Below are 22,817 nucleotides of genomic sequence, written 5' to 3'. Positions count from 1 at the left end.
CTTGAAAGGGGAAAAACTTAGAGATCACAATCCCTTACAAAAGCCCTCTGCAGGATCAGAAAAGGAACCTAGTAGCCGGAAGGGAAGCTCAAGCAAGAGATCAAGCTGAAGGTAGAAGTTGCTTTTTAAAAGAGAGAGAGACCACAACTCAATGGGCTGGTATCTCAGTGGCTATTCAGGAAACATCACAGAGAAAGGATCTGCTTCATGCATGAGAGTCACCGAAGATTTCCTTTTAAGAACAAAACCCATCAAAACTCCCAATAACATCATCAGCATTCAACAACATGTCTATGATTTCTTTGCCCTGCCTTTGATTGTGCAGTAAATGATGCTGATAGTTAATCTGTGCAATTAATGCAAATTTCCTTGTAACTGAATAGACAGAATTGACAGGTTATCTTAAACACAGCAGGGAGTCACTCTACTATGGAACTGGTTCATCATCACCTGTGTGACAGTGACATAATTAAGATCTTTCCTTTGTCTATAAATCTCATTATGTTCAACATGATATGTTGTCATACAGATTTCTTAGGGTTTTGTCCCACTGGTGGTTTCCTTGGTATGCTTACATAATTTTTGCCAGATCCAATCAGTTTTGCCCTACACTCTCAGCTCCACGTCATTTTGTTCCCCTTATGTTCCAGTCCAGGCATTTTAGACCTCTTGTAACTGTTGTAAGAGTATCTCATGTTCCACCTAAATGATTTAGGGTTTTATGTAGGCTGGGTTTTATCTTCCATCACTGAGTTCATTGACTTTCCTTGGGTGTATTTCCTGGGACACTGAGCCTAACTCCTGGGGTATTCCTCCAGTTATTTCTCCTTTCTTAGATAGTTTACACTCTCACTATGACTGTGAGAGTGTTTCTGTAGCAAATATTCTTCTCAAGATGAGAAGAAACTTCAATATTACAATCCATTTGTTATTGTGATTTAAATACACACACACAAACACACACAAGTTAATGCACATACACTGATGATATCCCAATTTATGGGGCCATTCTGGGGATGTCAAGATCGATATCTCTCGAGTGGTTCTCAGAAGGCCATAGGGTGACCCTCTCTAGGTACTTAAGCAGGGAGGAGAAGTTGACCACACTGTGACATGTCCCTAGGAACTATGTGTGCCTTGTCCCATAGTTAGACGGATGACTGACTATCTTTAAAACCACCATGGAACTTTTGTTTGGCAAATGATGGAGATCAAGTCAGGGTCAAAATCAGAAAACTAGATGGAGCTTCCAAGCTCCAGTGGAAGAGCAGATGGATGGAGAAAAAGAGCAAGGATGTCAGGAATATAAGGGCTTGGTCCACACTATGAGACACTGTGCCTGAACTAAGGGGATTTCAACTAATCCAGTGACCTGGGAATGAAAGAACATGGGATCAAACTGGAAGCTCTGAATGTGGCTGACAATTGGGGCAGACGGAGAAGCCAAAGATAATGGCACTTGCAATTGTCTGCATATCATACACTGGCTTTTTGTGATCATATTTTTTGTGGATGCATACCTTGCTAAATCTGGATGGATGAAGGGTGGGCTTGGACTTCCCACAGCTCAAAGTACCCTGCCCTCTATTTGGACTGGTGTTTGAGTGGAGAGGTTTATTTGCGGAGCAAGAAGAATGTGGGAGGAAGAAGAGAAGTGGAAAGTTTGATAATTATTATTATGAAGTGATGGAAAAATCCATAGAAAATAACCAATGAGGACATTGGAGCTAGGAAAAAAAAACATTCATGTGAGTTGTTGACTCAGACTAAATTATTTTACAGAAAAAAAAAAAAACACATGAAGGGGTTGAGTTACTTGGAAAATATGACTCAAGTAATTGGGAAGAAGATTGGGGTTTTTATTTTGGGTCTTCATGGGGCTGTATGAGCAGCATTTTAGGACCTGTATGCTGGATATTTCTGGGGGTTAGTAGGGAAGAAACCTGGCTAGGAGGAGTTTTATGACATAAGTAGAGCCTTGATGATGTCACAAAGCTTTGGTTGGGGTGGCAACTCTGTTCCACATGAAGCACTAGTCTTCTGTGAAGGTGGGCTTACTATCTTCACGGTGGCTGAGGAGGTCAGTTCAGCTCTTGGGCTCCACAACTGTTCAACCGAATTTCCAGAAGTTGGAATCTAGAGAGCCAAGATATTTTCTTTTTTTAAATATGTTTAGGAAGCAACTAGGACCTCTGTAGTCAAAGAAAGGTTTCTTTCAAATCTGCTCTGGGTCCAAAATTTATGTCGTTAACAGCTCCTATATTTGATAGCTGGGGGACGGTTAATGTCGGGTATTCTCCCCACTCTATCTTTGCTAAAAATGTCCAATTCCTCAGTCCACTTAAATGGCAAAGATCCTCTTTGTCCATATGTGTTTTAAAAGATAATTATTTCTAATAGGTGCTGTTGCACAGATTAATGTTTCTTTCTTTTGGCAGTTTGACTCACAGTATTCACTTCTCTAATGAAGATACAGAATATCTTTATGTAATCAACCTGGATCTGGATCAGGAGACACAATAGAGAGAGCCAGTGGACTGGAGTGCCATGACCTTGGGCAGGTGGTTATAGATCAGCCAACTAACCAGTAGCTTTAGTGGTAAGGAAAGGAGTGGCTGTTCTTTGAATTCTTTGCCATCTGTTCAGATATTTCTTTCTCACTTTAGGTATAGGCATAGCTTCATCTCTCATTGATATAGTAAGTCAGGAAGTAGGTTTCTCAGTAGAGGTCAATTGCATTTTGCAGCAGGAATATGTCTCTGATACACATATACTGAGCTGTAGACAAGAGTTTGATAATTTTCCTATTAATTTCTTAAGAACATATTCCATTTAGGTATCCAAATCTATTCAGCCCTGCCTTTTTCACCTGCTCCAAAGTTATTCCTAAAAAGAGCCTTGACCTCACATCCTCACCTTCTTATCCTTGCAGGCACTTATGGTGGAGGAAACCACTTTGTGTCTGATTTAAAATGAAGAGTTCTTCCTATGCAGAGATTGGCAGCTATGAAGCCCAAGCACAGAAACAGAGCCAAGAGACAGTGGAACAGGAGTGCTGTGGCCTATCTCAGAAAGTCTCCCGCCATGATGAAGATGCCTCTTAGTATGAGTTGCATGCCACATCTCCAGAAGAAGAATGGGCCATCGCTCCAGAAGCAAAAACTTAGTAAGCCTTTTGAGGCCCTGGAGAATATTGTTGGCCGCAGAATTTCTCATGGCTGGAAGGAAGCCAATGAACCAGTCACCCACTGGAAAGCCATTATTCTAGATCAACTGCCAACATATCCCTCTCTCTATTTGTTGAAATATGATGGGATTGATTGTGTCTATGGCTTGGAGCTTCATAGTGATGAAAGGATTTTAAACCTGAAGATCCTGCCTAATAATGTGCCATTTCCTCAGGTGACAGACACTCATCTCTCAAACACCATAGTTGGCAGAGCAGTGAAACATACATTCATGGGCACAAATGGCTCTAAGAATGACTGGAACGGGATGGTCCTAGAAGAGGTGCCAATCATGAAGACCTGGTTTTATATTACCTACAAGAAAGATCCGGTCTTGTACATTTACCACCTCCTGGATGACTACCTGGAAGGCAACCTCCACATCATGCCAGGCTCTAAGGAAGAGTGGAGTGGCGTGGTCCCAGATGAGGTGCAGACCATAACGACCTGTTTCTACATTGTCAACGAGAATGATCCGGTCCTGTACCTTTACCACCATCATGATGATTCCATTGAAGGCATCCTCCACATCATGCCTGAATGTCCTCCAGTAGAGGTGACTTTGGAATTAGGCAGGGATTCCTTGGAGGGCAAAAGAGTGCAGTACAACAAAAAAGATGGAACCCAAGAGATAGGTAAAATTATTTGCCAAGTTCCCAACAAAACTTCTGTGTATTTCATCAAGTTTGATAATGACTTCCATATCTATGTTTATGATTTGGTGAAGATCTGTTAAAGTGAAATTCTCAAATTTTGAGGGGCAGACTTAATGCTCTCTTTGGGAATGTGTTTTTTCAGAGATACTTCAGGTCTTCTATGAATCCTGGTATCTTTTCCAATGGATTATTCTTTCTCAAAGAATAAAAATTTGTTAACATGTTGTGTTATTTGATCAATGATGGATTGTGTTTGGTGGATGGGGCATCACAGAAATACATGCCTCAAAACAAAGCAGGATTTATGGTCTTTTCCCCTTGGAGAGTACAGGACAGGGGATGCGTGGTGTGGTAAAGGACAAGATGGCTGTCAAGGAAGCAGTGGAGAGGGGACAAAAAGTTGTATGATCTCGGGGAGGTATGAAGCTTGAGGGAAAACCATATCAAATGGAAAGATGTGACCGATATCAGCTTGAGGTATTGGGACTTAAGAGGATAAAGAGTAGATTAATCAGGAAGGGACACAAATGTATACTCATAATCAGAGAAAATTAGGTTTCATTTGATGAATGGTTTAATTCGTACTGGCTGTAAGTCAAAGGATGTTTGATCTCCACTAGAGCATGTTGCTTAGTGAAAAGTGTCTCCGCTCAGTTGCTCTTCTCCAGTAAGTTGGACATCAAGCTACCTACTTAGTTTTGCCAGAATTCTGTCTGCCACCTACTTTGTCATGCCTGGATTCGGTATGCCTTGAACTCTCATAGGTCTTATCCATGCCATCCAACCATTGTCAGTTCATTTAAATAATTGCCCTGCCATATCTGGAAAACAGTGTTCACTTTTATTGATCATGTCCTGTAGTACTTGGGTTATAAAACTCATGAAAACACTCACCCACACACAGGATAAACATGTACCTATGATGCCCACTAATGTGTGACATGCACATATGATGAATGCACCGAACTCCATAATATCAGTAAAGTAGGGAATCCATGATGGTAGGTGGAGTCTGGCAAAGACCCCACACACCCATCAAACCGCCAAATACCAGTATGGTACTGATGTCTGACTCCCATCCTGTAAGGAACCTGCCATCCTGTAACTGGGCTATTTTTGGTTCCTTCATCTTCACAAACTTGATTAAAATGTTAGAGTTGTCAAACTGGGAGTTAGGGTCCAGCATGTAGATCAGCTGTCCCAGGTCAGGTGATTTGGCTACAATTTGGGTGAGAAATTGTACCAGGGAATTCTGGTACACCCTCTCCTCTTCTTCTCCCTGTCCTCATCATCACTCTTGTGGGTGGGCCTGGAGCACAAAGAAGGTAAAATGGAATAAGCATCCTCCTTAGTGGAAAACCTTGTCAATCCTTAATTTGACCTGACTCTCTGAGGGAATGCAGCACATTTTTTCCTACTAGGTCTCCTCATTCATTGGTTCACTCATTTTGCCAATGATGATTGAATTCATCCATTCTTCCTTGTCTCTCTCTCTTCTTTCTTCCCTTCTTCCATTTCCCCCTTGATTGTAGAAATTTGAGCAGCAGGGCTGCATCCCCATGGGGCCGCCTTGTAAGGTTATGCTCCGAAATAACAACACAAAACTATTCATTTCAACACTGCCTGCCCCATTATTTTCAGCCTCTTAACCCATGTCTACTAATGTATGTTGCAGCACGAGGTGCGCAAGAAGGAAAGATTTAGCATGTCTGACCTGGTGGCTGGCTGTATCGCCATCTGCCTCAGAGTGCAGAGCTACCATTTCTGCCCATGGGAGAGGTGCATGGCATCTCTAAGCTCAATTCCTATTCCTCCTAGCATTCTCTTATGTTTATTCCACCCACCTATGTTCTAACCTTTCAGGCCAAACAGTTTCTTTATTTAATTAACCAATGACCTATACTCCATCATTACTCCTATTTCTGTTTAAACAAGAACGGAATCTTTAACTTTAACATAGCAAAATTACATATAACAAAACAGTTATCAAGCAAGAATTACAGTTACAATATTTATATCTATTTTATCTTTTATCATAACAATGGAAAACTATAACTATCTATCTATTCTTCAACTCCATCAGAGACTCCAGAATAATACAGTATTACCTAAGCAAACAAAAAGTAAGCCATTTTCAAACTCTAGAAATGACAGACACATCTCGCTGCCTGGACAGTCACCCAAAGTTCCTCTGTACCATTGGTGTTTCCATCCTCAGCCTACAGGCCCATAGTTTCCAGCAGACATTTCCATGAAGCAGGAAATTTCAAAGGCAGTCACTATCTGCTTGTCTTGAAGAATGTTTTGCTGACCCTTTCCTGAATCAGGAACACGAAAAGATCATCTCACCTTTAGGCAAGTTCAGTAGTCCTCTCTCTGAGTGTTTTCTGTGTACAGTTTATGCAACAATCCAGGCAAGAGCAGTTTCTTCCCCAAATGGCTATCAAACTCCATAAGGATCCTCTTTGATGCCCATCTTCTTCCTGAAGTAGATATGTGCTGCCAAGAGTAGAGTGTCTCACTGTCATGAAAAACCCTAAGGTACTAAAACATTAAATAGCCTATTTTGTAGTCTAGAGAGATATGAATAATGCCTATCTAACTGATATATATATATCTATGTAGCTAGAAAATCTAACTAACATGACTACAACCTAGACTATTATTAATGATTATCCATTAATAACCTATATACATTATATTTTTAAATGAACTACACAATCACAATACCTTAATGAAGATCAAAAATGCATATACATATAACACAATTCACCTAAAATCTCTATCAGTAAAGCAAAATCTATACTAATGCAAATATTCATATCTATATCACATCCCACTTTAAATGTAAAAGAACGTTTATAAGCCATATTTGGGAACGTGGGTACAGTTTTTTCTCTCCAAAATGCTTCCTGCTGAATGGTGGCATCATTATTGATTTATCTCAGTTGGCAGTTGAGGGAAGCAATTTTTTAAAGGTGTTCACAGCAACCTTTAAGTAGGGCGTGGTCCATCCTACCATATTAGGATAGAGGCATCCACAGACTATCACCCTCTGTGAAAACAAAATAGAAACTCCTTTCCAAAGCATCATGTCCTTAGATCCAAATTTCAAAGTCAAGGCATTTTCAAAATATCTATGTTGGATTATTTCAGCAGCTTTTATAAAGAAACATCTTTTCGCAGCTATTGCTACTGTCTCAAAATTCAAATGATTCAAAAAGAGCATAATAGCATACAATATCAAAATTCGCTGTGAATTTTCCATCTTTGTGCGCTTCAATTTAACCTCTATTTTGTTTATTTTTCCTTTTTATTTTTTGCCTTTTGAGACAGGTTCTCTGTATCTTTGACCTGGAATAACTCTGTATACCTGTCTGTCCTTGAAGTCTCAGAGATCTGCCTCTCTCTGCCTTTCAGGCATTGGGATTAAAGGTGTATGCTACTACACATTGAACTCACAAAGATCTGTTTGTCTCTGCCTTCAAGGCACTGGGATTAAAGGCGTGTGCTACCTCACCTTGAAGGTACAGAGGTCAATTTCCCTCTGCCTCCCATGTGTTCGGTTTACAGGTGTGTACTACCACACCCAACAACTCTCTTCCTTTTTTTAACTTTAAGAACTTCAAATTTTAGCCTGCACATATTTTTAACACACTGTAAATCATTTAAAAATTTCCTTTGTCTTTGAATCTCTCTTTACTCTATTTCTCTCTCTGTTTTTTTGAGCACACGAGTCTTTCATTTACCAAGCAATCTCAGTAGGACTAAAGCCGTGGCTTTGCTGGCCAGATGTAGCCCATTCCTTAGCTTTCTGCCATTCCAAACTTGTGGCTGAGGTACCGAACAGAGCCACATTCAGTGCCACAAGTCTACAGTGTTTCAAGGTCCTTGCCATCAAAGAGGCTGCAACAGACAACACTCAAGCCCTCTTTCTGTAGCTGGCCCTCCTTCCTCAAACAGTCAGAGTTTGCCCAGGCAGGATGGCCCAGAAAGCCGGCATTTTAAAACAACACAGTTTTTTTTCCTGCTACTGCTGAAAACATACAAGCATTCAGTTGGCTTTTATCAACACCATTTAAATGTTGTGTGGCAGGACCTCTTAAGGGCTGCAGGGTTTTGCAGCTGAAGCTGAGTCAGCAAGCCTCTTTTAGATGAGAGCCCTTGCTTTCTTCGAGCAAGCAGAGCAGACCGAGAAATCGCTGCTACCAAGAAAACATGCTTTACTCTTTCCCAAGCTTTCTCAGGCTTTCAGTGGATTTAGTTGTCCACAAAGCTGCAAGCCATTCTGTAGTTATTTGAGCAGTGAGGCTGTGTCCCCAGCACCACGACCGCATGAAGGTTATGCCTGAAATAAATACACAAAAACTTTATTCTTTTAAACACGGCTGGCCCATTAGATTCAGCATTTTAACCCATTTCTAATAATCAGTGTAGTATAACGAGGTGCACTTACCAGGAAAAATTCAACATGTCTGACATGGTGGCTGGCTGCATCGACATCTGCCTCAGAGAGCAGAGCTATGGCATCTGCCGGGGAGAGGGGAGCATGGCTTCTCTGAGCTCACTACCTCTTCCTCCCGGCATTCTATTTTGTTTACTCCACCTACCTATGTTCTAACCTATCAGCTGAAGCGGATTCTTTCTTTATTTAATCAATAAACTTCTTCTGTCACTTTATCCTTTCAACAGCTTGCCCATATAAATCTCCCATGTGTCTTCTGTTGTATAATCTTTCATTTGTAAAGAACTTCCACTCTCAGGGGAGGATTTTTCTGACATCTCTGTGGATGGAGATCATATGAGGAAGATCAGATGAGCAACCATGACAACTCTAATGCTGTAGAGTTAGGTGGACCAGAGATTGATGGCTGACATTCCTGTGCTATGCATCAGATGCCCCTGAACTCTGGCCCTGTTGACAGACAGGCAGACATCAAGTTGGTCACACATACTTAACTCATTCAGGTTCACAGATACTGTAAATGGAGTTTTAATTCTTCTCCTAAACTAATAAAAAAAACCAAGATTAGGAGAAGAGAAGAGCCTGAAGTAAGGCCTCAAAATGGGTCATTTTGCAAACGAAAGGTTACCTGCCTCCATGTATGCTGTCTCCCTTTCTTAGTCTAATCCATCCTTCCAGTGTCTAGCTCACAGCTAACCATAGGATTGAACCCAACTGCCTTTGATTTCTGAAATAAGTGCTGTCCCCTTAAGGTCTCATAACAGCACAGGAAGGTTTGTAATACTGTCCCAGCAACAATTTAAAGCAATTCTAGGACACCAAAGATGCAGCAAATTTGGTTAATTGGTGATATAGGTCGTTCTGATGGGACAAAATAATTTAGAATTAAAAAAAACAGATTGGTGTACTCACGATGAATTTATGTGATATGGCACACACAGGCTTCTGGTTCTGAATACTTCATGCTCAGTGGGTTTTGGAGATTGTCATGACCCTGAACCTAGCTGGAGGCTTTGGGGCCTTGAAAGGACAAGACTTAATATTTCAGGACATCCTTGTACTTGGTGCCCACTGTTTACTGATTTCCTTACAGAGAATGAGCAGCCATCTACTCCTGCTGCCATGCCTTCCCCACATGAACAGCGAGAAAACGCTATTCACACAGGTCGCTTGTATCACATGTGAAGGCATAAGTCACAAACAAACTCCCACAGCAGTTTAGAATTGTGATTAATAGAATGATTAGTTCTTGAAAGGGGAAAAATTAGAGATCACAATCCCTTACAAAAGCCCTCTGCAGGATCAGAAAAGGAGCCTAGTAGCCGGAAGGGAAGCTCAAGCAAGAGATCAAGCTGAAGGTAGAAGTTGCTTTGTAAAAGAGAGAGAGACCACAACTCAATGGGCTGGTATCTCAGTGGCTATTCAGGAAACATCACAGAGAAAGGATCTGCTTCATGCATGAGAGTCACCGATGATTTCCCTTTAAGCAAAAAACCCATCAAAACTCCCAATAACATCATCAGCATTCAACAACATGTCTATGATTTCTTTGCCTTGCCTTTGATTGTGCAGTAAATGATGCTGATAGTTAATCTGTGCAATTAATGCAAATTTCCTTGTAACCGACTAGACAGAATAGACAGGTTATGTTAAACACAGCAGGGAGTCACTCTACGATGGAACTGGTTCATCATCACCTGTGTGACAGTGACATAATTAAGATCTTTCCTTTGTCTATAAATCTCATTATGTTCAACATGATATGTTGTCATACAGATTTCTTAGGGTTTTGTCCCACTGGTGGTTTCCTTGGTATGCTTACATAATTTTTGCCAGATCCAATCAGTTTTGCAATGCACTCTCAGCTCCATGTCCTTGTGTTCCCCTTATGTTCCAGTCCAGGCATTTTAGACCTCTTGTAACTGTTGTAAGAGTATCTCATGTTCCACTTAAATGATTTAGGGTTTTATTTAGGCTGGGTTTTATCTTCCATCACTGAGTTCATTGACTTTCCTTGGGTGTAAATCTGGGACACTAAGCTTAACTCCTGGGGGATTCCTCCAGTTATTTCTCCTTTTTTAGATAGCTTCCACTCTCACTATTACTGTGAGAGTGTTTCTGTAGCAAATATTCTTCTCAAGATGAGAAGAAACTTCAATGTTACAATCCATTTGTTATTGTGATTTAAATACACACACAAACAAACACAAGTTAATGCACATACACTGATGATATCTCAATTTATGGGGCCATTCTGGGGATGTCAAGATCGATATCTCTCGAGTGGTTCTCAGAAGGCCATAGGGTGACCCTCTCTAGGTACTTAAGCAGGGAGGAGAAGTTGACAGCACTGTGACATGTCCCTAGGAACTATAGTCAGACTGATGACTGACTATCTTGAAAACCACCATGGAACTTTTGTTTGGCAAATGATGGAGATCAAGTCAGGGTCAAAATCAGAAACCTAGATGGAGCTTCCAAGCTCCAGTGGAAGAGCAGATGGATGGAGAAAAAGAGCAAGGATGTCAGGAATATAAGGGCTTGGTCCACACTATGAGACACTGTGCCTGAACTAAGGGGATTTCAACTAATCCAGTGACCTGGGAATGAAAGAACATGGGATCAAACTGGAAGCTCTGAATGTGGCTGACAATTGGGGCAGACGGAGAAGCCAAAGATAATGGCACTTGCAATTGTCTGCATATCATACACTGGCTTTTTGTGATCATATGTTTGTGGATGCATACCTTGCTAAATCTGGATGGATGAAGGGTTGGCTTGGACTTCCCACAGCTCAAAGTACCCTGCCCTCTATTTGGGCTGGTGTTTGAGTGGAGAGGTTTATTTGCGGAGCAAGAAGAATGTGGGAGGAGGAAGAGAAGTGGAAAGTTTGATAATTATTATTATGAAGTAATGGAAAAATCAATAGAAAATACCCAATTAGGGCATTGGAGCTAGGAAAAAAAAACATTCATGTGAGTTGTTGACTCAGACCAAAAATTATTTTACAGAAGAAAAGAAAACACATAAAGTGGTTGAGTTACTTGGAAAATATGACTCAAGTAATTGGGAAGAAGATTGGGGTTTTTATTTTGGGTCTTCATGGGGCTGTATGAGCACCATTTTAGGACCTGTATGCTGGATATTTCTGGGGGTTAGTAGGGAAGAAACCTGGCTAGGAGGAGTTTTATGACATAAGTAGAGCCTTGATGATGTCATAAAGCTATGGTTGGGGGTGGCAACTCTGTTCCTCATGAAGCACTAGTCTTCTGTGAAGGTGGGCTTACTATCTTCACGGTGGCTGAGGAAGTCAGTTCAGCTCTTGGGCTCCACAACTGTTCAACCGAATTTCCAGAAGTTGGAATCTAGAGAGCCAAGATATTTTCTTTTGGTAAATATCTTTAGGAAGCAACTAGGACCTCTGTAGTCAAAGAAAGGTTTCTTTCAAATCTGCTCTGGGTCCAAAATTTATGTCGTTAACAGCTCCTATATTTGATAGCTGGGGGACGGTTAATGTCGGGTATTCTCCCCACTCTATCTTTGCTAAAAATATCCAATTCCTCAGTCCACTTAAATGGCAAAGCTCCTCTTTGTCCATATGTGTTTTAAATAATTATTTCTAATAGGTGCTGTTGCACAGATTAATGTTTCTTTCTTTTGGCAGTTTGTCTCACAGTACTCACTACACTAATGAAGATACAGAATATCTTTATGTAATCAACCTGGATCTGGATCAAGAGACACAATAGATAGAGCCAGTGGACTGGAGTGCCATGACCTTGGGAAGGTGGTTATAGATCAGCCAACTAACCAGTAGCTTGAGTGGTAAGGAGAGGAGTGGCTGTTCTTTGAATTCTTTGCCATTTGTTCAGATATTTCTTTCTCACTTTAGGTATAGGCATAGCTTCCTCTCTCATTGATATAGTAAGTCAGGAAGTAGGTTTCTCAGTAGAGGTCAATTGCCTTTTGCAGCAGGAATATGTCTCTGATACAAATATACTGAGCTGTAGACAAGAGTTTGATAATTTTCCTATTAATTTCTTAAGAACATATTCCATTTAGGTATCCAAATCTATTCAGCCCTGCCTTTTTCACCTGCTCCAAAGTTATTCCTAAAAAGAGCCTTGACCTCACATCCTCACCTTCTTATCCTTGCAGGCACTTATGGTGGAGGAAACCACTTTGTGTCTGATTTAAACTGAAGAGTTCTTCCTATGCAGAGATTGGCAGCTATGAAGCCCAAGCACAGAAACAGAGCCAAGAGACAGTGGAACAGGAGTGCTGTGGCCTATCTCAGAAAGTCTCCCGCCATGATGAAGATGCCTCTTAGTATGAGTTGCATGCCACCTCTCCAGAAGAAGAATGGGCCATCGCTCCAGAAGCAAAAACTTAGTAAGCCTTTTGAGGCCATGGAGAATATTGTTGGCCGCAGAATTTCTCATGGCTGGAACGAAGCCAATGAACCAGTCACCCATTGGAAAGCCATCATTCTAGATCAACTGCCAACATATCCCTCTCTCTATTTGTTGAAATATGATGGGATTGATTGTGTCTATGGCTTGGAGCTTCATAGTGATGAAAGGATTTTAAACCTGAAGATCCTGCCTAATAATGTGCCATTTCCTCAGGTGACAGACACTCATCTCTCAAATACCATAGTTGGCAGAGCAGTGAAACATACATTCATGGGCACAAATGGCTCTAAGAATGACTGGAACGGAATGGTCCTAGAGAAGGTGCCAATCATGAAGACCTGGTTTTATATTACCTACAAGAAAGATCCGTTCTTGTACATTTACAACCTCCTGGATGACTACCTGGAAGGCAACCTCCACATCATGCCAGGCTCTAAGGAAGAGTGGAGTGGCGTGGTCCCAGATGAGGTGCAGGCCATAACGACCTGTTTCTACATTGTCAACGAGAATGATCCAGTCCTGTACCTTTACCACCATCATGATGATTTCATTGAAGGCAACCTCCACATCACGCCTGAATGTCCTCCAGTAGAGGTGACTTTGGAATTAGGCAGGGATTCCTTGGAGGGCAAAAGAGTGCAGTACAACAAAAAAAATGGAACCCAAGAGATAGGTAAAATTATTTGCCAAGTTCCCAACAAACCTTCTGTGTATTTCATCAAGTTTGATAATGACTTCCATATCTATGTCTATGATTTTGTGAAGATCTGTTAAAGTGAAATTCTCAAATTTTGAGGGGCAGACTTAATTCTCTCTGTGGGAATGTGTTTTTTCAGAGATACCTCAGGTCTTCTATGAATCCTGGTATCTTTTCCAATGGATTATTCTTTCTCAAAGAATAAAAATTTGTTAACATGTTGTGTTATTTGGTCAATGATGGATTGTGTTTGGTGGATGGGGCATCACAGAAATACATGCCTCAAAACAAAGCAGGATTTATGGTCTTTTCCCCTTGGAGAGTAAAGGACTGGGGATGCGTGGTGTGGTAAAGGACAAGATGGCTGTCAAGGAAGCAGTGGAGAGGGGACAAAAAGTTGTATGATCTCGGGGCGGTATGAAGCTTGAGGGAAAACCATGTCAAATGGAAAGATGTGACCGCTATCAGCGTGAGGTATTGGGACTTAAGAGGATAAAGAGTAGATTAATCAGGAAGGGACACAAATGTATACTCAAAATCAGAGAAAATTAGGTTTCATTTGATGAATGGTTTAATTCGTACTGGCTGTAAGTCAAAGGATGTTTGATCTCCACTAGAGCATGTTGCTTAGTGAAAAGTGTCTCCGCTCAGTTGCTCTTCTCCAGTAAGTTGGACATCAAGCTACCTACTTAGTTTTGCCAGAATTCTGTCTGCCACCTACTTTGTCATGCCTGGATTCGGTATGCCTTGAACTCTCATAGGTCTTATCCATGCCATCCAACCCTTGTCAGTTCATTTAAATAATTGCCCTGCCATATCTGGAAAACAGTGTTCCCTTTCATTGATCATGTTCTGTAGTACTTGGGCTATAAAACTCATGAACACACTCACCCACACACAGGATAAACATGTACATATGATGCCCACTAGTGTGTGACATGCACACATATGATGAATGCACCGAACTCCATAATATCAGTAAAGTAGGGAATCCATGATGCTAGGTGGAGTCTGGCAAAGACCCCACACACCCATCAAACCGCCAAATACCAGTATGGTACTGATGTCTGACTCCCATCCTGTAAGGAACCGGCTTTTCCCTATGTAAATAACACACATCCAATCCCATACGGGTCTGCCAGGTCCTCTAGCACAAGGTAATGCAGAAATTGATCAATTATTGATTGGTAGTGTGCTTCAAGCCTCTGAATTTCATAAAAAACATCATGTTAATAGCAAGTTTTGAAGAAAGAGTTTTCTATTACATGGCAACAAGCTAAGGAGATTGTGAAGAAATGCCCTACCTGCTCTTTCTATAACCAAATGCCACTGCCAGCAGGAGTTAATCCAAAGGGCACTCATAGAAATGAAATCTGGCAGATGGATGTGTTCCACTTTGCAGAATTTGGCAAATTGAAGTATGTTCATCACACCATCGACACTTATTCAGGCTTTCAGTGGGCAACTGCTTTAAGTTCAGAAAAAGCTGATTCAGTAATCACTCATTTATTAGAAGTCATGGCTATCATGGGTATACCTACACAAATAAAGACAGATAATGGTCCTGCTTATGTCTCTAGGAAGATGAAACGGTTTTTTGATCATTACAATATCAAGCATGTTACAGGTATACCATACAATCCTACAGGTCAAGCAGTCATAGAAAGATCAAATCGAACTATAAAGGATATGTTGAACAAACAGAAAGGAGTGGAAAACACCCCTAGAAATAGGTTACATAATGCTTTGTTAACCTTGAATTTTCTCAACGCTAACGAGAAGGGAACGACGGCTGCAGAAAGACATTGGATAATGGAAAAGTCTGCTGAACTAAATCAACCAGTTTATTTCAAGGATGTACTGACCTCACAATGGAAGCCAGGAGATGTGCTGCGTTGGGGAAGGGGTTTTGCTCTTATCTCCACAGGTGAGGAAAAATTATGGATACCGTCAAAATTAATAAAGGTTCGGTTTGAGGAAGGGAAGTCACTTGGAAAAGATAAATAACAATTCATTCACAAGGATGACCGACGTACAGATGGTAAGGATTACTAATAGGATGGGGGCAGGGTTCTTTTCTTATCTCCACAGGAAAATATTCATCTCCAAAGAATTTGAGGGACCCTGAATATTTAATTACTGATGGATGGAAAATAGTTACGACCCATTAAACATCAACAATAAAATTCTATACATATCGTAAGTATTGATTTCATATATATATATATATATATTTATATGTTTTATTGAACACTTCTTTATAAATGTGTAGAGCTGGTTTTGGAGTTGAACTATGGCTCAGTCCTTCTTCAATTCCAAGCCTGTTGATAAGAGGTATTTCAAAGTTTCTGTCTCAGGTCAGGAGCCATGAAATGGGACAGAATAAGAATAATTTTATACTTGATAAACTTTCTTTGCCTTCCCTCACATCTGTGTCTTTCTTTATATGTCAGTATAAGTCCTTGTTGTTAATGTTTAAATTTCCCATAACAAGCAATATATTTTCCTACAGTTATTGTGGAAGTTTCCAGGATTAAGATGGGGCCCCACAACATCAACTCAATCTGGTTTTTATGACGTCATGAATTTTTTTTTTTTAAGCACTAATTTTGGATCTGTTTTTTGGTACCAATTGCAAGAGACAATTTCATATGATGCACATTTTTGACAACGCTCTGGCCGGACCTTCTCGAAACACACAGAGACTAGTTATAGTCTTCTTAAGTCAAAGGTTAATTTGGGAATTTTACCATCGTTTGCTTTCACAGGGGCCCCTAAGAAGAACGTCGCCCCCATGTCAGCTAGAAGCAATCTAAGAGGACGACGTCCCCTCTCCCAACAGAGTTTGCCCACAGGGTTAGGGAAATCTTTTAGTGGTTGGTTTAGGGGTGAGGGGATGGGGAGATATTGTATGGAATTAGGGATATATATATATATATATATATATATATATATATATATATATAAAATAAAAAAATAAAAAAAAGAGGGGGATTAACTGGGTTGATGGGATGATTGGTATTTGTGACTTACTGTTTTTAGAAAATTATGTTGGTACTGTTTCTTGTATATTGATATATTGAATATTGAATGTGAGTGTTCCTACCTCTATTTTGGTATAAGAGTATGCTTATATTGTATGGATACATCTATCATATCACAATGTACATTTCTACCTTTTTATGTAATAACATTGTTTACATTTGATAAGTAATGACATTGTTTACAGGTGAAGATCATTGTCTTCATACATTGCACAATTGTTTATTCCCTTAGTTTTCAAATTAGATAGGTATTGAGAATTACATGTTTGTCATATTATTTTTAGGTTAATCAGGTCTTTTAGATACATAGAGATTATTTTCAGTATAGATAGTATAATCTTCAGCCTCTTTGAAGAGCTGTAGAAAATGGCCTTTATCTAACCTAGAATTCTGTGCCATCGAGACACAATTTACTCCTGGCAACACCACTCTACTCCCGAGAGAACGTTGAGCACCAAAGACACTCCACTGGGAGCTTGTCTTCCTGGCAGAACTGGCCTTTGGGTTAAGAAAAACCCATACCTCAACTACTGACTAAGATATAAACAGGATTGTCTTATCTTGCCAAGACAGGGTAGGATAATCCTAAGAAAGTTCCTTGCATTTGAGAATGGTAAGTCAGTTATGTTAGGCCTTAGCCAAAGTTGGTTGACTCAACATTGCAAACGAGATTTTGGGTGATTGCCCAGGCAGTCAGTTGTCTCTGTCATTTGTTGCACATTTTGGATATCTCTTTTTTGTTAAGTAATATTTACTCCCTTCTCAGATCTTTGATGGAGTTGAAGATTATTTAATTGTAGTTACTCTTTAGCAAAACTTTTGCTCTCAATATTGTTTGTTATATTTATCATTTGTTATTATTGTTATAGTTATATTTGGTTTAGTTGTGTCTTATTTAGACAAAAGGGGGAGATGAAGGGGTTAAATCAGCTCCCTTTAGAGGGCGGGGATTGCCTCAGGCGAATCCCTGCCAATAAAGGGTGCGCGGAGAGGCGGCTCGCCCCTTTTTTGTTCCTCGCTACCTGTGCTACGCTGGAACTTTGGTTCAGTAAGTTTAACAATAAACTGGTAAATATTCTTTGATATCTGCATTGCCTTTATTTTGTCAGTTCCTTTTCTGCTTCAGCTGTTAATTCTCTGGGACTGTTTAAATCTTTATCACCATCCAAGGTCTTGTTCAAATGAATTATTAGATCAGGTGTTTTCCCAATAGTTGGTCGTAAACTGGAAATGTCTCCTAACAGTCTTTGAAAGTCATTAAGAGTCCGTAAGCGATCTCTCCAAATTTGTGCCTTCTGTGTCTTAATTTTTTGCAAACCTATTCTATAACCTAAATAATTAACAGAATCTCCCTTCTGAATCTTTTCAGGAGCAATTTGCAATCCCCATTTAGGTAACAGTATCTGTATTTCTTCAAACAGTCTGTTCAAGGTATCTATGTTTGAATCAGATAACAATATGTCGTCCATGTAATGGTATACAATAGATTTGGGAAATTTCTTGCGTATTATTTGCAATGGTTGGTTCACAAAATATTGGCACAGGGAGGGGCTATTTAACATACCCTGGGGGAGGACGGTCCAGTGGTACCTCCTCGAAGGTTGAGAATTGTTATAAGTAGGCACTGTGAAGGCAAATTTTTCTCTATCTTCTTTTTGCAAAGGTATAGTGAAAAAACAATCCTTTAAATCAATAACTATGAGAGGCCATCCTTTTGGTAATAAAGAGGGCAACGGAATTCCAGATTGCAGAGGGCCCATAGGTTGAATAACCTTGTTGATGGCCCTGAGATCTGTCACCATTCTCCATTTACCTGATTTTTTCTTAACCACAAATACAGGAGAATTCCAAGGGCTGGTAGATTCTTCTATATGTCCAGCATCTAGTTGCTCTTGTACCAGCTGTTCTAAAGCCTGTAGCTTTTCCTCAGCTAAAGGCCATTGCTTTGTCCATATTGGTTTCTCAGTCAACCATTTTAGAGGCAAGGCTGTTGGTATTTCTGAAGGGACATCAATTGCTTGTTCCTGCACAGCCCTAATGGCCGGTTTTGTCCTTTTGTAATAACTTTTAATATTCCTTTCAGAAATATGGGCTCTAGAAGTAGCAGGAATGTTAATTTGAGTATTCCATTGTTGTAATAGGTCACGACCCCATAAATTCATTGCAATATTGGCTACATAAGGCCTTAATTTTCCTATTTGTCCCTCAGGCCCTATACATTCAACCCATCTTGTGCTCTGCCTTAATCGACATAGGGTTCCAATTCCCAGGAGCTGAACATTTACATTCTGAAGAGGCCAATATGGATGCCAAGATTCTGGGGTAATGATACTTACATCAGCACCTGTGTCCAGTAGGCCAGTAATAAAAATGCCATTTACACACACTCTCAGCTTAGGTCTTTGATCATTTATAGAAGTTTGCCAAAACACACGTAACTCATCTTTCTGATTACTATTGCTTGTAACAGTAGGCATGTGGCTTTCTAATTGTCCTGACGAGGCATGTTCTCTGCAGAAACTGGGAATGTCTGAACCATGTTTGCCATGGGGGCCTGAGAGGCCCCCCCTCTCACGTTTCCCGTCTGTATCAGGTTGCCTTGTCTATCTCTTGTAGACCTGCATTCATTCGTCCAATGTCTGCCCTTCCCACATCTTCTACATAAATCTGAAGGCTGATTCCTTCTATTCCTGTTATTTCTAGAAGACGCATTATTATTATTTCTGAAAACCCGTTGTTTACAGTTCCTTTTCATATGACCCATTTTGCCACAATTAAAACATTTGGTATTCTGGTGTCTCATTTTACCATTGGAAATTGCTTCTTCTACCCATGCTTCAGTGCCATAGTCAAATGTGTCAACATCTAGTGTATGCAAGACCCATTCTTCCAAGGACGCTGATCTGAACATTAAAGGCCTCAAGATCCTTTTGCATTCCACATTAGCATTTTCGTAAGCCAAAGACTCAATTATTATACGTCTTGCTTCTGGGTCAGGTATCCCCATTTGTACAGCCTTAGTTAATCTTTGTAAAAAGTCACTAAAGGGTTCTCTCTGACCCTGTTTAACTGTGACAAATGATTCCATTCTCTGTCCTGGGTCTTGTACTCTGTCCCAAGCCCTTAAGGCTGCTGTAGTACACATGGAGAGTATGGTTTCATCCAAATTAGCTTGTTCCTGAGGGTCTGAAAAGAGCCCTTCACCTAGAATTTTATCTAGGGAAACGTCAATTCCTTTCGCCTTTTCCTGCTGTTCTAAAAGTCTAGCCTCTTGCCTGAATAAGCATTTCCATTTTAAGTGCGGTCCACTCTCAAGGACCGCGGAGCTCAGCTGGAGCCAGTCCAAGGGGGTTGCTTTGCTTGTTGTGGCCCAAGATTTTAGCATCTCTTTAACAAAAGGGGAGTGCATCCCAAAAGACATGATGGCCTGTTTAATTTCTTTGAGATCATTCATACGGACAGGCTCCCATGTATCTTCCTTGATGACCCTAGGGTTTCTGGAACCAACCACCTTTTCTGTTGTTATTACAGGAAAGGCATGTAGAGCTGTAGGTAGAGCTTTGTGAAAATTTTCCCGGAGGGATTTATCCACAGATGTAGTTAAAATTTGCCTCTCTACCCTTTGCTCTTCTTCATCAGAATTTAGAAATTCCTCAATCTTTTCAATTCTATTCACCATTGCTTTTTGTAATGTTTGAATCTCCTGCCCAGAATTATGTTCTAACGCCTTCATTGAGGATTCTAGAGTATGAAATTTGTCCAGTAGAGATAACTTGTCATCTTTGGACATAATTTTTATGGCATAAACCGTGCCTTCTTGTATTGACAATCTTTCCGCCAATCTGTCATACGCTTTAGACAAAATTCGATTGTCACATTCAGCAGTTTTGATTCTCTCAGTTAACGTTTCAGTTCCTACAGAAAGGGACTGCTGAAACTTACGATCTAATTCAGCTGTTCCTTCTTCCATAGTAATGAATTTCTCCTTAACATCAGAAAGGGACTGCTGAAACTTACGATCTAATTCAGCTGTTCCTTCTTCCATAGTAATGAATTTCTCCTTAACATCAGAAAGGGACTGCTGAAACTTACGATCTAATTCAGCTGTTCCTTCTTCCATAGTAATGAATTTCTCCTTAACATCAACCTGTACTTTTTCTAGATTTTGCTCAGTTAACCAAGTCATGTTAAACAAAGATTTGTTTTCTTCCTGGAGAACTTCAAACTGATTCTTGAGAAGATTGTTGTCGCTCTCAATAGTTTTCAAACGTTCAACCTCTGCCTTAAGAGATTTGATCATTTTCCTATTATCAAACCAAATAGTGCTAAGGAAAATTAAGAATCCCAGGAATATCCATATATGTGGTGTGGTAGACACCTCTTGTAAGATCTCCCAAATGGTGCACTCAAAAGAACTATTGAAATAGACTGCGGTCACGTTCTCAGACATTATTTAGAAAAGAAAAAGTTCTCTTACCTGTAATAACTGGTTCCTGCCAGTGGTGGCGAAAGAGTCCAGTTGAATCCACGTGTCCTAAATCTGAAATAAAACGACTCAAAAGCAAAATTGAAACAGACACCAGGCTGATAAGTATTTTTTGCCAGGGCTCTCAGGCCGCTGTCACGTGACCTGAGCGCTGGCGGCAGTGGGAGGGGGAGCAGCAGACACAGGCAGCGCGCGCGCCGGCGGGCGGGCATGGGAAATCTGGCCAGGGCGGCTCGGAACAGAAGCTTAGGCGCTGTTAAAAAGGCTCTGTCGATATCAAACTCAGAGCTTGATACTCTAACAAGCAGCAGGGAAAATCGAGTCGCTCAGAATCTCAGCTGTTTCAGCACGCGCCCAGAGAGACTGCTCAGAATCTCAACTTCTTCCGCGCGCGCCCAGAGAGACCGCTGCAGCGACCGGGGGTGCAAGAGACTCCGATTCGGGGCCGGTTCTCGGCAAAGCCCCACGGGGCAGGCGCCAGAGGTTCCCGCACAAAATAAAGGCAATGCAGATATCAAAGAATATTTACCAGTTTATTGTTAAACTTACTGAACCAAAGTTCCAGCGTAGCACAGGTAGCGAGGAACAAAAAAGGGGCGAGCCGCCTCTCCGCGCACCCTTTATTGGCAGGGATTCGCCTGAGGCAAACCCCGCCCTCTAAAGGGAGCTGATTTAACCCCTTCACTTGGGCTATAAAACTCATGAACACACTCACCCACACACAGGATAAACATGTACATATGATGCCCACTAGTGTGTGACATGCACACATATGATGAATGCACCGAACTCCATAATATCAGTAAAGTAGGGAATCCATGATGCTAGGTGGAGTCTGGCAAAGACCCCACACACCCATCAAACCGCCAAATACCAGTATGGTACTGATGTCTGACTCCCATCCTGTAAGGAACCTGCCATCCTGTAACTGGGCTATTTTTGGTTGCTTCATCTTCACAAACTTGGTTAAAATGTTAGAGTTGTCAAACTGGGAGTTAGGGTCCAGCATGTAGATCAGCTGTCCCAGGTCAGGAGATTTGGCTACAATTTGGGTGAGAAATTGTACCAGGGAATTCTGGTACACCCTCTACTCTTCTTCTCCCTGTCCTCATCATCACTCTTGTGGGTTGGCCTGGAGCACAAAGAAGGTAAAATGGAATAAGCCTCCTCCTTAGTGGAAAACCTTGTCAATCCTTAATTTGACCTGACTCTCTGAGGGAATGCAGCACATTTTTTCCTACTAGGTCTCCTCATTCATTGGTTCACTCATTTTTCCAATGAATGATTGAATTCATCCATTCTTCCTTGTCTCTCTCTCTTCTTTCTTCCCTTCTTCCATTTCCCCCTTGATTGTAGAAATTTGAGCAGCAGGGCTGCATCCCCATGGGGCCGCCTTGTAAGGTTATGCTCCGAAATAACAACACAAAACTATTCATTTAAACACTGCCTGCCCCATTATTTTCAGCCTCTTAACCCATGTCTAATAATGTATGTTGCAGCACGAGGTGCGCTTAGAAGGAAAGATTTAGCATGTCTGACCTGGTGGCTGGCTGTATCGCCATCTGCCTCAGAGTGCAGAGCTACCATTTCTGCCCATGGGAGAGGTGCATGGCATCTCTAAGCTCAATTCCTATTCCTCCCAGCATTCTCTTATGTTTATTCCACCCACCTATGTTCTAACCTTTCAGGCCAAACAGTTTCTTTATTTAATTAACCAATGACCTATACTCCATCATTACTCCTATTTCTGTTTAAACAAGAACGGAATCTTTAACTTTAACATAGCAAAATTACATATAACAAAACAGTTATCAAGCAAGAATTACA

The sequence above is a fragment of the Microtus pennsylvanicus genome, chromosome Y (genome assembly GCF_037038515.1).
Source record: "Microtus pennsylvanicus isolate mMicPen1 chromosome Y, mMicPen1.hap1, whole genome shotgun sequence".
NCBI classification, from domain to species: Eukaryota; Metazoa; Chordata; class Mammalia; order Rodentia; family Cricetidae; genus Microtus; species Microtus pennsylvanicus.
Note: the sequence above shows the minus strand (reverse complement) of the source record.